Raw genomic sequence first — 13,952 nt, 5'->3', positions numbered from 1 at the left:
ATATCTGTGGAGGCTTATTAGAATTTGGTTACATCTTCCCACCATTGCTTCCTGTTAACGCGCTTTAGATAGAATCTTAGCAGAGCCACAGTGCAAACATAATGTGGAAGACCTGGGGCCCTGTTTGTGTGACAATTTCTCGCCCCAAGACTATGCATTTTATTGTGCTTTGCGATCATTACAGTTATTTGCGACAGAGCTATATTCTGCCCTTGCTCAGAGGAAAGGGTTTTTGGCAAGTAAGACCAGCCTTGAATTATTTACAAATGCTGTGCCCTTTACTCTGTTTTAATAGAGCAAGCCTTCTGGCAGGGCTCCTAGAATTAGAAAAAGTCACCGGAAATGCTGAAGTTTTTTATTGTATCTTGATACTAATAAAATGTTTAATGGTAAATGGATATTTTATCCTATTTTTTGTGTTTGTGAAAGCTATATGCTTTTATGGTTTCATCAACCGAATAACGTATTTTGATGGTGGTTTGTGTTTTTTAGAATTGATGCAGCTTTGATTTCACATTTTCTGGCAGCTTTGAGTACTAATTTATTTTTTGTTTTTGCTTTTTCGATTTTGGCAGGAATCTTCGTTGTATGCCACACTGTCCTTCACGATGACACTCCTGAGCACACTTTTGAGGACAATAATTCGGGGTGCTGCTCTTTCTCCCATGATGCACGATGGAACAAGGAAGGGTTTTCTTGCTAAACTGACACACCAACAAACCACGGGTCGAACTTTGTGTTTCTCTCTCAGCCTAATGAAAGAAGAAACCAAGACACACCTTCCTCAGGAGCTGGACCCAGATGGATGGAAGACTTTGTCGAAATCCGACCCTTCTGATGATGATGGCGAGATACATCTAGAGCAGGAAGAAGACCCTTTGACCACTATGAGAGAGTTGGTAGAGATGTGGAGGTTAGCAGGCAAAATGGTCCCAGAAAATATCAGTGAAGAGCAGTTGAGAGTACTTATGGAACTGCCCACAAAATCCTCCAGGAAGACATTTTTAAAACACTTATTAATCAAGGAAGGTCATAAGAAATCCAGGAAGGAAAAGTTTAAGGAAATAAGGAAAGAAGAATCCGAACAAGCAATAGAAAAAGAAGATGAAACTGACGTCAGAAACACAGTAGATACATGTCGCAAAGGGAACTGGAGAACACTGTGAATCAGTTAATGGAAAGTGAAGGCTGGAACATATTCATTTCTGCAATCTTCAGAGAGATGGATCTTATCATAAAGAGTTAGTAAAACGTTACCAAGGTGCTTGAGAAAGATTGTTTTTGACTAGTAAAGAGAAGTCGTACATTGATATTTTTCCTGCACATGAACTTGTTTATTTGACTGCTGACTCTCCCAATGTAATGAAGACATTTAAGCATGATAAAGTTTACATAATTGGCTCTTTGGTGGACAAGAGTCAGCAGACTGCGCTATAGTTGGCAAATGCAAAGCGGTTAACACTTGCAACTCTTAGACTTCCGCTTGAAAAGTACCTGCAGTGGGAAATTGGTGGTAAAAACCTCACTCTGGACCAGATGATTCGCATTTTGTTGACTCCAAAGGACAATGGGGACTGGAAAAAGGCTTTAGAGTTTGTCCCAAAAAGAAAACATGATGGCTTTGTAGATCCTTCAAAATACCAAGGCAAACAAACCGTTCTAAAAAGAAAGAAAGGTTATGACTTTGGCACTAGTAGCAAAAAGGTTTCAAAGTCCGCTGCAAAGGATGCAACTTTGCAAACTACTCAAAAGAAATGGTGGGAAAAATATGACAAATCAATTTAAGGGAATTAAATGTCTTAAAATAAAACATTTCTATGGGCATCATCATTGATTTGATAAACCAGCAAGCGTGAAAGCCTAATTGGAGGTAGAAGCATTCAAAATAAAGTCACAAAGTGTATAGGAGCAGGCTATATATGATACTTACATTGTGAGGGCACAGTGGTTGTTTGTGCTTAGACAAAAAGAAACCTAGCTGTTAGCATTTTGATCGGACCTATTCCAAGTAATCTAAGTAAATCCGCCCAAGTCACCTGGTTACCATAAACCTCAAATATTTGTCATTTCGAAATCCCCTTAAAATAATGAAGTTAGTAACAAAAATGTTTTGCAGACATTTGTTACGTGGCAATATTAAGGTTCCTTGTACTTCAACTACCAAACTTTGATAAAAGTAGACTCTATGATTTTGACATTAGTTTTCTCATAGTAACAGTTTTCAAATATATTTCTCTACAAGCCTATTATTCCTGTCCTTATGCAGTCATAGTTCCATATTGTATTCTTGTTGAGAATTGTTTGTCACCTTTCATGTTTACTGATATGACAACCACTGGCTTTTTCTCCATTTTGATGGAAAGGCCCCATTTATTGTGTACCACACAGGTTAATGTTGCATTACTTGCCATGCTTTCTCTCCTTCCTCTAAATTTCCCTTTCACCAGTTTTAGGAGTTTTCGCTGCATATAAGCATAATCTAATGAGTGCTAATTGAAGTAGTCTGATAGCCAATTGCACAAAAGTCAACTAAACAAAGGCCTTGGTATTTAGTACAAAATGAACTGTAATGCTTTTCTGCTGTGACCACCTCTTCAGCACTGTACTTTATGCTGTACTCATATGTTCTCCACCACGGATAATTAGCATCATCTTGATTCATATGTGTTGCTTAGAATGCTTTCTTGAGAAGTGAAAAATATAAAAACCTTTGTAGCTGTGGTTGATTAAAGCACATCTACAAAGTTATTTAAAAAAAGAGAGCACCTGGTCTGCCATTTCTGTATGCACTGTTGTGACATTCCTGTACTCTACTTGGTATTTGTCTTTACCTTATCTATGACTATCCCTTGGAATCACAGCTGAATAACATTTTCATTGAATCATTTACATAATTAGATCCATATATACAAAATTAGCAAAGATTAAATTATTGTTAAATATTATGCATAGATTGTCATAAATTGCTTGAAGTCAACATGGTAGCAAGATCATTTTTTACCCATTTTTCAAATAAGTAAACATCTATTGTGGCTAAATGTTTGTATTGAATTTTATGGTTACATATTTGATTGCATCATCTGATAGCTGGCTAAAGTAACACTGAACCGTTACAATAGATTCCACTTATAATTTCCCCCACTTCTCCTTTACCAACCATGAAATGTTCTAAAGTGGTAATTGCCGTGTGCGTTGTCGTGCAGAGACTACCATTTCAAGGATCAAAGTTTGGTAATTGTGTTTGATGTAGCCGGATAGTTTTCAGCATGTCTTCTTTCTGATCTCGGATGATAGTTGGTGAATAGTGCCTAGTCATTCTCATAACGTTCCACTTTGCTCCCCAAGGACCTGGTGAGTTGCGAATCCCTACCTTTCCCCAGAGAAATGTTAGCCTAACTTGCAGCACATAGAGCCAGGGACAGTTGTCTACTCTTTAATGAGTGTAATGGGAGTGCCTGCCTGTTAGCAACTCCCTGAAGCATGTAAGCCAGAAATCCAGGGACCGTGGTCTGAAAGACAGTATCAGCCGCATCCAAAACCTCTACTCAGAATAGATGGAGTTTTGAACAATGCCATAGTAGATTTCCCAATGTTCTAGTCCCTCCACAACCTCAACAACATTAGTTCAATTGGTGCTTGTTCCACTCATGGTGTTTAACTGGTGCATAGTAACAGTATAGAGCTAGCTTGAAAATGGACTCCTGTGTGGGTATGTTCCTCACCAAATTATGTGCCCTAGTGTAATTAAGGCTTTCCCATTCTTTTTGTATGGGTGATTGTCCCAACTCATTCCTCCACCTTTTTTGTTCCAATGTTGTTTCTGTGATGTTGGGGTTTTGAATAAATGTGTATAATTCAGAAATCAAAAGTATGTCCTGACTTTAGTACCGAGCTACCTCTCATGTTCATTAGGTTATCTACTAACTATAGGTTAAACGGATTGGTGTGACGTCCAATACCTAATCTGATAGTAATGTTATACCTTAGTCTCAGGAATGTTAGATTCATTCTTGAGAGCCTCAAAGAGTTAACATTTGTACCGTTTTATAGGACTCCCACACAAATGGATTCTCTTCCAGGGCAAGTCTAAAAGATTAATTTCACACCAATGGTGAGTATCATGAGGGGAATGTGATCAAGTTTGATCTGTAAGCTGCTCTCTCTTCCAATTTTCTAGAGTGGTCCTGGTGACAGATTAGAAGTATAGTACGGGGGTAGAGGAAGACACTGTAATAAATACAAGGTCTTCAGTTTAGTGGATATTTTCTGCTATCTGTCCAAAACATGAAAGACTCATAATATTCCAGGAGGAGCCCACAGTTGACTGTTCAGTTGCTACAACATAGAGGTAATCTAAATCACTGGATATGTTTCAGATTATATGGATATTGTCTAATATGTGTCAGATGTAGACACAGATGTAAGAAACATGTTCCTCTCTTGATCTATGTCATCTCTGCTAATTGTAGTGAGAAAACTAAGCTGAAGATACTGAAGGAAAGCTTGACAGGGTAGCCCTTTCCCACAACACAGATGTTCAAAGGGAAGGTTACGCCACCTCCCCATTGTATACCCTAAATTCCTAAGGTTACAATGTCTCCTGTCTATACTGATGATATTTAGTAATATATACAATTTGAATGGTACCTCAGGGCTTTCAATATCCCCAGATATTTGTTTGCCAACTCCTCTCAACCTTAGAAAAATAACCCATTGTTTTATCTACTTCTGCTACCACACCTGTAAGAAGAATCATCAATAACTCTTTAACTACAAGAACTTTTCCTGAAGACCTGAAAAAGGCATACATAAGTCAGTTATTAAAGAAAACAAACCTAGACCCGCATGACCCCAACAACTACAGACCAGTTACAAGTGGACATTTCCTGGGCAAACCAATAGAAAGAGCAATATTTGCTCAGATGTCACAATTCATTGAAGACAACTCCATATTTTGAGACTACTAATCTGGATTCCGCCCAGGAAGAGGCACTGAATTGGCACTCATTGCAATCTGGGATGATCTTAAAAACACAGTCGACCCCAATGGAGTTGCTGCACTACTTCTCTTGGACCTCTCAGGTGCCTTTGATACTTTTGACCATGACACCCTGTAAGGAAATGCCTCCTTGGCATGGTTACCCCCTGACTTTTTGCCTTTGCTGATGCCAAGTTATGATTTGAAAGTGTGCTGAGGCCTACTAATCAGGCCCCAGCACCAGTGTTATTTCCCTAACCTGTACCTTTGTTTCCACAGTTGGCACACCCTGGCATCCAGGTAAGTCCCTTGTAACTGGTACCCCTGGTACCAAGGGCCCTGATGCCAGGGAAGGTCTCTAAGGGCTGCAGCATGTCTTGTGCCACCCTGGGGACCCCTCACTCAGCACAGACACACTGCTTGCCAGCTTGTGTGTGCTAGTGGGGATAAAATGACTAAGTCGACATGGCACTTCCCTCAGGGTGCCATGCCAACCTCACACTGCCTATAGGTATAGATAAGTCACCCCTCTAGCAGGCCTTACAGCCCTAAGGCAGGGTGCACTATACCATAGGTGAGGGCATGAGTGCATGAGCACTATGCCCCTACAGTGTCTAAGCAAAACCTTAGACATTGTAAGTGCAGGGTAGCCATAAGAGTATATGGTCTGGGAGTCTGTTATGCACGAACTCCACAGCACCATAATGGCTACACTGAAAACTGTGAAGTTTGGTATCAAACTTCTCAGCACAATAAATGCACACTGATGCCAGTGTACATTTTATTGTAACATACACCCCAGAGGGCACCTTAGAGGTGCCCCCTGAAACCTTAACCGACTACCAGTGTAGGCTGACCAGTTTTAGCAGCCTGCCACACACCAGACATGTTGCTGGCCACATGGGGAGAGTGCCTTTGTCACTCTGTGGCTAGTAACAAAGCCTGTACTGGGTGGAGGTGCTTCGCACCTCCCCTGCAGGAACTGTAACACCTGGCGGTGAGCCTCAAAGGCTCACCCCCTTTGTTATAGCGCCCCAGGGCACTCGGAGGGAGAGGGCCACCTGCAGGAGCGACCCCCAGGTGGCCCTCTCCCTTGCCCAGGTGGTGGCTACCCCGAGGATCCCCTCCTTTGCCTGCCTGCATCGCTGAAGAGACCCCTTGGTCTCCCATTGAAACCTATTACGAACCCGACGCCTGTTTGCACACTACACCCGCCCGCCCCCGTGCCGCTGAGGGTGTACTTTTTGTGCTGACTTGTGTCCCCCCGGTGCCCTACAAAAACCCCCTGGTCTACCCTCCGAAGACGCAGGTACTTACCTGCTGGCAGACTGGAACCGGGGCACCCCCTTCTTAATTGAAGCCTATGCGTTTTGGTCACCACTTTGACCTCTGCACCTGACCGGCCCTAAGCTGCTGGCGTGGTAACTTTGGGGTTGCCCTGAACCCCCAACGGTGGGCTACCTTGGACCCAACTTTGAACCCTGTAGGTGGTTTACTTACCTGCAAATCTAACAAACACTTACCTCCCCCAGGAAATTGTTGAAAATTGCCCTGTGTCTAGTTTTAAAATAGCTATATGCCATTTGTGTGAAAACTGTATATGCTATTTTGCTAATTCAAAGTTCCTAAAGTTCCTAGGTGAAATACCTTTCATTTGAAGTATTGTTTGTAAATCTTGAACCTGCGGTTCTTAAAATAAACTAAGAAAATATATTTTTCTACACAAAAACCTATTGGCCTGGAATTGTCTCTGAGTGTGTGCTCCTCATTTATTGCCTGTGTGTGTACAACAAATGCTTAACACTACCCTCTGATAAGCCTACTGCTCGACCACACTACCACAAAATAGAGCATTAGAATTATCTCTTTTTGCCACTATCTTACCTCTAAGGGGAACCCTTGGACTCTGTGCATGCTATTTCTTACTTTGAAATAGTACATACAGAGCCAACTTCCTACATTGGTGGATCAGCGGTGGGGTACAAGACTTTGCATTTGCTGGACTACTCAGCCAATACCTGATCACACAACTAAATTCCCAAAATTATCATAAGAAACTGATTTTTGAAATTTGAGCTATTTTCTAAATTTTTAAAAGTCCTGCTAGGGCCTTGTGTTAGTCCCTGTTAGCATTTCTTTTAGAGTTTAAAAGTTTTGTAAAAGTTTGAAGTAAGTTCTAGAGATAGTTTTAGATTCTTAAAAAGTATTCCAACTTTTAGAAACATAGGGGGTCATTCTGACCTCGGCGGTAAAAGGCGCTTATCGCCGCAACTGGCAAACCGCCAAAACCTGACATCCACAAAAGTCCGCCACACCAAAGGTCAGCGAAAAACTGGCGATGACCAAACCTCCACCGTCACGCCAACAGAAAAACGCCCCTGCCATTATGACCCACGAATCCACGCGGCAGTCTTTCAACCGCGGTATTCCATTGGCGGTACACACCGCCGCGGTCAAAATACACACACCCTTACAAAACACAACCACATTGGACAATTTGAAACACACACACCTGATACACATACAAACAACACTCCCACACACCCAATACAATATAAAACACACACCCACATCACCCACAAACCCCTTCAAAAAAAAAATTTGACAGAAAGCCAGAGATAGACAGCACTGCTTAGACAACACCATCACACAGAGGCAAACCACACCATCACCCACACAATATCCACACACAAAACACCACACATCACCACACTCACCACACTCATCAACACATACATCACCCCACACCTCACCCACATCACCCTATGGCACCCCAAAGACACCCCCGGTTCTCAGACGCCGAACTCCGGGTCATGGTGGAGGAAATAGTTCGGGTAGAGCCCCAGCTCTTCGGGACACAGGTGCAGCACACCACCATTGCCAGGAAGATGGAGCTATGGCAAAGGATAGTCGACAGGGTCAACGCTGTGTGACAGCATCCACGAAATCGGGATGACATCAGGAAGCGCTGGAACGACCTACGGGGGAAGGTGCGTTCCATGGTATCAAGGCACAACATCGCGGTGCAGAAGACTGGCGGCGGACCCCCACCTACTCCCCCAGAATTTACAGCATGGGAGGAGGAAGTCTTGCACATCCTGCATCCTGAGGGCCTCGCAGGAGTAGACGGAGGAATGGACTCTGGTAAGTCAAATCTTAACTACTTCTTCCCACCCACACCCCACCTGCATGCCAGCACATACCCCCACCCTCACCCCCACCCCCATCACACCTACTCCCTGCAAATGGCTCACCATCACAACCCACCCATCCCAACACCAAGACCTGCATGCGTCCACAAAGCATGGACACCCATCACCAAAGCATGCCCACTGCACATACACATCTCCACCACAAGCCACCCTCACAAACGCCCACACACAGGAATGCCAGCCCTGGGGTACACGGACACCCACCCATTGACCGATATGGCACACACTGAAGCAATAACCATACCTCTATACCCCTGCAGGACCCGAACGCCACCACACCGCCCAGGAGGGTCCAGAAATGTCCATCCCACCCCCAGAAGAGGCCACCAGTGATGACAGCAGCTCTGTCTCCCTGGACCCAGATGACCAGCCCGGACCATCGGGGACCTCGGGACAGTTGGTTCCCTTCACACAGCCACAGGCCACAGCAGACCCAACCCCCTCTGGGAACACCAGCACAGCTCCCACTCAGCAGGCCCATGCCTCTGTCTCCAGGACACGTCAATCAGCGGTGTGTCCACCACTACAGGGCACCCAGGTTAACCCACCACCCCAACAACAACAGGGACCTGGGGGCAGTGGTAGTGGGCACACAGTCCAGGGGACAGAGGCACCTGGAAACAGGGGAACTGGGAGGGCTGCTGTGCGACAGGGGGGGGACAGGCCCGGGGAACCCACTCTCCACGAGGCCCTCTCCTCCATCATGGGAGCATACCACCACTCCCAGGAGACGATGGCGACGGTACTGGCCAGGTTCCAGGAGAGCCAGGTCATGCAGGAGCAACAGTACATGGGGTTCAGGGAAGAACTTAGAAGCATCAGTTCCGCAATGGGCACCATCGTAGGGGCACTCAACCTGATTGTCACCACATTGCGGGACCATGTGGCACCACAAAGGGCCCCTGTCACTAGCATGGACCAAGAACAGGCAACCACCTCCGCCGGCGCTAGTGGACAGGAGGCCCCCACACAACAACAGGCCACCAGAACCCCACCTCCTGCAGAAGAAGAACCACCCCGCAAGCGGGGCCTGAGATCTCGTAAGAAGACAGAGTAGGATGTCAAGACCCCCGCCAGCAAAGGATACCCCCTGATGTCATCCCACTGTCCCACATTGTCACCCTGTCCAACCTTTAACTGCCCCTGCTCCACCTTTCACAGGCATATGGACAATGCACCTGTGAGACTGAAAAGCTGGACTCTGCCATGGACATTCCTCCACCATCACCCATCACCGATTTCCCACCATGTCCCTAAATTCAGCATTTTAATAAAAACACTTATTGCACAAAAACAATCTGGAGTCTGCCTGTACTGTGAACAAATGTATTGAACATAATGCTGCCAAAATGTCCAGTTACACAGTGATGAAAACATACCAATGTCATACAGCTGTAGTCCATGGGGAAACAAAGCAGAGGTCACGCAGTGGGGGCCACATCGCTGAAATTGGAAGGGAAAGTCACAACTCAGTTAACATACATTGGGGGAATAGGCCAGACAGTAGAGAGGCAGGAGATTGTAAGCAATTGTAAAATGCCGGTGTTGAATCTTACCTGTGTGTTATTGAAAATTCTGTAGTATCACTCTGTCCCTGTTGTCTGTGTCGTCCCCGTCGTCTTCCTCCTCTTCACTCTCCACAGGTTCCACCGCTTCTACAACACCACCATCTGGACCATCCTCCTGCAGGAAAGGCACCTGGCTTCGCAAAGCCAGGTTGTGAAGCATACAGCAGGCCACGATGATATGACACACCTTCTTTGGTGAGTACATTAGGGATCCACCTGTCATATACAGGCACCTAAACCTGGCCTTCAGGAGGCCGAAGGTCCGCTCAATCACCCTCCTAGTACGCCCATGGGCCTCATTGTATCGTTCCTCTGCCCTGGTCCTGGGATTCCTCACTGGGGTCAGTAGCCACAACAGGTTGGGGTAACCAGAGTCACCTATTAGCCACACACGGTGTCTCTGAAGTAGTTCCATCACGTAAGGGATGCTGCTATTTCGCATGATGTACGCGTCATGCACTGACCCCGGGTACTTGGCATTTACATGGGAGATGTACTGGTCTGCCAAACAGACCACCTGGACATTCATCGAATGATAACGTTTTCTGTTCCTGTACACCTGTTCACTTCCTCTGGGGGGTACCAAAGCCACATGGGTCCCATCAATGGCACCAATGACGTTGGGAATATGTCCAAGGGTATAGAAATCACCCTTCACTGTAGCCAAATCCTCCACCTCAGGGAAAACAATGTAGCTCCGCATGTATTTCATCAGGGCAGACAACACTCTGGATAAAACCTTAGAAAACATAGGCTGAGACATCCCAGATGAAATGGCCACTGTTGTTTGGAATGATCCACTAGCCAAAAAATGGAGTACTGACAGAACCTGCTCTAGAGGGGGGATCCCTGTGGGTTGGCGGATGGGTGACATCAGGTCTGGCTCCAGCTGGGCACACAGTTCCTGTATAGTGGCACGGTCAAGTCTGTATGTCAGTATGACATGTCGTTCTTCCATTGTCGACAGGTCCACCAGCGGTCTGTACACGGGAACAGCCCTCCATCTCCTCACAAGTCCCTGTGGACGGTGCCTAGGAAGGACAACATGAAGCACAGAGTCAATCAACCCACAGGTACGTTCACACAGCTTGCACTGTACACGATTCTCTATGCATTGAATGGCTTGTATGAGTGGCAATGCAAGGCCTAGGCCTGTGTGACGCAGTAGAAATTAAGCCATGTGGGCCTTTGAAATGGCGGCTGCCTGACCTGTGAAGTGTGACAATGTGATGTGAGGTCATTGCGCTGGCGTGGCACACCGTGGCGGTAGGCGGTCGAAGACCGCGGTGCAAAGCCGCATTGGTTAACATTGAACCCTATGGGTTTCAGGAGCCAATGAGGATGTGCGCCGGCGGTCGCGGTACGCACCGCCGCGGTACGCACCGCCGCGGGCGTAACCGCCATTTTCTATCTGCTTAATCACTCGAGATCTGATCATCCACAGGAGAGGACCTATACTGCAAGTGCTGCTGTGACCTCGGTCTGGAAGTGACAATGGCTGCTGCGCCTGGGGAAAGGGCCCCTGCCTTCACGTCAGAAGAGTTGGAGTCACTCGTGGATGGGGTCCTCCCCTAGTATGCGCTACTCTACGGTCCTCCAGACCAACAGGTTAGTACACTGGGAGCATGCTTAGTGGGCAATGCCTGGGTTGAGTGGGGTGAATGAACGATGGTGGTGAGGGGAGCGAATGAGGAATGCATCGCACGACAGATGAGAGCATGTGCCACATGGCAAGGTTGGGGAGGGTGGGCCACTCACATCGACCATGCAGAAAAGTGATGATGTTTCTTTTCCCACCCTGTACATGTCACATAGGTCAGCGCCCATCAGAAGATCGACATTTGGCGTGCCATCGCCAAGGACGTCCGGGCCCTGGGGGTCCGCAAGAGACGGGGCACCCACTGCCGCAAGAGGTGGGAGGACATCCGCCGCTGGAGCAGAAAGACGACGAGGCTCTGCTGGGGATGGCCTGCCAACCTAGGAGGGGTGCCACACGGCAATTGACCACCCTGATGTCCCGGATCCTGGCGGTGGCCTACCCCGATTTGGATGGGCACGTGAGGACATCACAGCAGACACAAGGGGGTGAGTACCAGCACATTCTGCTATCTTTGCGCGCAGTGGAGGTGCCTGGGTGGGGGAGGAGGGCTGTGGGTATCCTAGGCCAGGACGATTTCTGTGGGCAAGGCCCCTCCGTGAGGCATGGCCCTGTGCCCCCGCCCCCACCTCTGTAGGGTGCGTAGTACAGCTATTCATGGCCCTGTGTCATCTATGTGTGCTTTTGTCGTCCATAGGCTTGTAGGCCATCAGCGTTCGCCCCGTACCCGCTCGCCCAGGAAGGCGGGCATCTCCTTTGCCCCAGGCACCTCCGGCCCTGCCCCAGTTACCCCTGCTGCCCTCAGTGCGGAGATCATTGACCTCCTGAGGACGCTCATTGTTGGGCAGTCTACCCTTTTGAATGCCATCCAGGGTGTAGAAAGGGAGGTGCATCAGAGCAATGCATACCTGGAGGGCATTCATTCGGGTCAGGCTGCCCATCAGCGATCGTTCAATGCTCTGGCCTCAGCACTGACGGCAGCCATTGTCCCTGTCTCCAGCCTCCCTCCTCCAACTCCCTCCACCCAGTCCCACTCCCCTGTTCCTCTGCCTATCCCAGCCACACCTACAGACCAGCCTGCACACACCTCAACACCCAAGGGCAGCTCATCCAGACATAAGCACCACACATCCCACAAGCATTCACCCAAGCAACATCCACATGCAGACATGCCAACAGCCACTGCCTCCTCTGTGTCCCCCTCCTCCTCGTCTCTCTCCTCCCTCCCTGTGACGTCTCCACTCACACCTGCATGCACACCACCATCAGCCAGTACGTCCATCACCAGCACACCCTCCAGTACACTCCGCACAAGTGCAGTCACCACCCCCACTGCCATTTACACGTCCCCTGTGTCCTCTCCCACTGTATCTGTCACCCCCACTTCCAAACCACACAAACGCAGGCAGCCACCCACCCAACAGCCATCCACCTCACGACAGCCTCCGTCACAAGCACCTGCACCCAAAGACAGCACACTTGACTCTCCTACAACCACATCCTCTTCCTCCACTCCCATACCCACTACAACTACCCGTCACTGTCTTTCTAAATTGATTTTCCTTTCCAACCTTGACCTCTTTCCAACAACTGACCCACCCCCTCCATCTCATAAGACTCCAGTTAGCACCTCAGCCACTACAAGCCCTGTATCTACTAGGACCATAGTTCAGGGCTATTGGAGTCCACCAGCTCCTAGGGCAGGAACATCGGCCAGCAGCAAGGGGACAGCCAGCCCACCCCCTGGGAAGAGAACAAAAAAAGTGAAGGGCCGGCGCGACAGGCCTGAGACGGCTGCCCCCAAGGACACTAGCCTTGCCCCGTCACCTGGCACATCCACAAAGGGAGGCAAGGGCCCCAGAGATTCTGCGAAGGGGGGCAAGGGCAGCAGAGCGGACAAGTCCGGCAGCAGGCGAGCTGCCCAGGAGGGGCCCCACCAGCCCCATTCCGGGTGTGACGGAGGACACCCACGTGCCCAGGACTCCAGCACAGGAGGGCCCCGCAAGCGAAATGTCGGATGTCGACTGAGCGGGAAATATTGGCCAGATCTGGTTCCCCAGGAACACAAGACAAGCACCGCTGAACAGGGCCCCGCCAAGACAAGCACCGCTGAACAGGGCCCGCCGTGACAAGCACCGCTGAACAGGGCCCCGCCGTGAGAAGCACCGCTGAACAGGGCCCTCCGTGAGAAGCACCGCTGAACAGGGCCCCGCCAAGACAAGCACCGCTGAACAGGGCCCGCCGTGACAAGCACCGCAGAACAGGGCCCCGCCGTGACAAGCACTGCTGAATAGGGCCCGCCGTGACAAGCACCGCTGAACAGGGCCCCGCCGTGACAAGCACCGCTGAACAGGGCCCCGCCAAGACAAGCACCGCTGAACAGGGCCCGCCGTGACAAGCAACGCTGAACAGGGCCCGCCGTGAGAAGCACCACTGAACAGGGCCCCGCCAAGACAAGCACCGCTGAACAGGGGCCGCTGTGACAAGCATCGCTGAACAGGGCCCCGCCGTGAGAAGCACCGCTGAACAGGGCCCGCCGTGAGAAGCACCGCTGAACAGGGCCCGCTGTGACAAGCACCGCTGAACAGGGCCCCGCC

The 13,952-nt window shown here is 48.6% G+C and overlaps 1 pseudogene; it reads left to right on the top strand.

Annotated features, from left to right (window-relative positions):
- The first annotated feature begins 435 nt into the window (after positions 1-435).
- On the top strand, positions 436-1,785 carry LOC138293887 (tRNA methyltransferase 10 homolog C-like; annotated as a pseudogene).
- The last annotated feature ends 12,167 nt before the right edge of the window (positions 1,786-13,952 follow it).

The sequence above is a fragment of the Pleurodeles waltl genome, chromosome 4_2 (genome assembly GCF_031143425.1).
Source record: "Pleurodeles waltl isolate 20211129_DDA chromosome 4_2, aPleWal1.hap1.20221129, whole genome shotgun sequence".
NCBI classification, from domain to species: domain Eukaryota; kingdom Metazoa; phylum Chordata; class Amphibia; order Caudata; family Salamandridae; genus Pleurodeles; species Pleurodeles waltl.
This window is presented reverse-complemented; position numbering and strand designations above follow the sequence as displayed.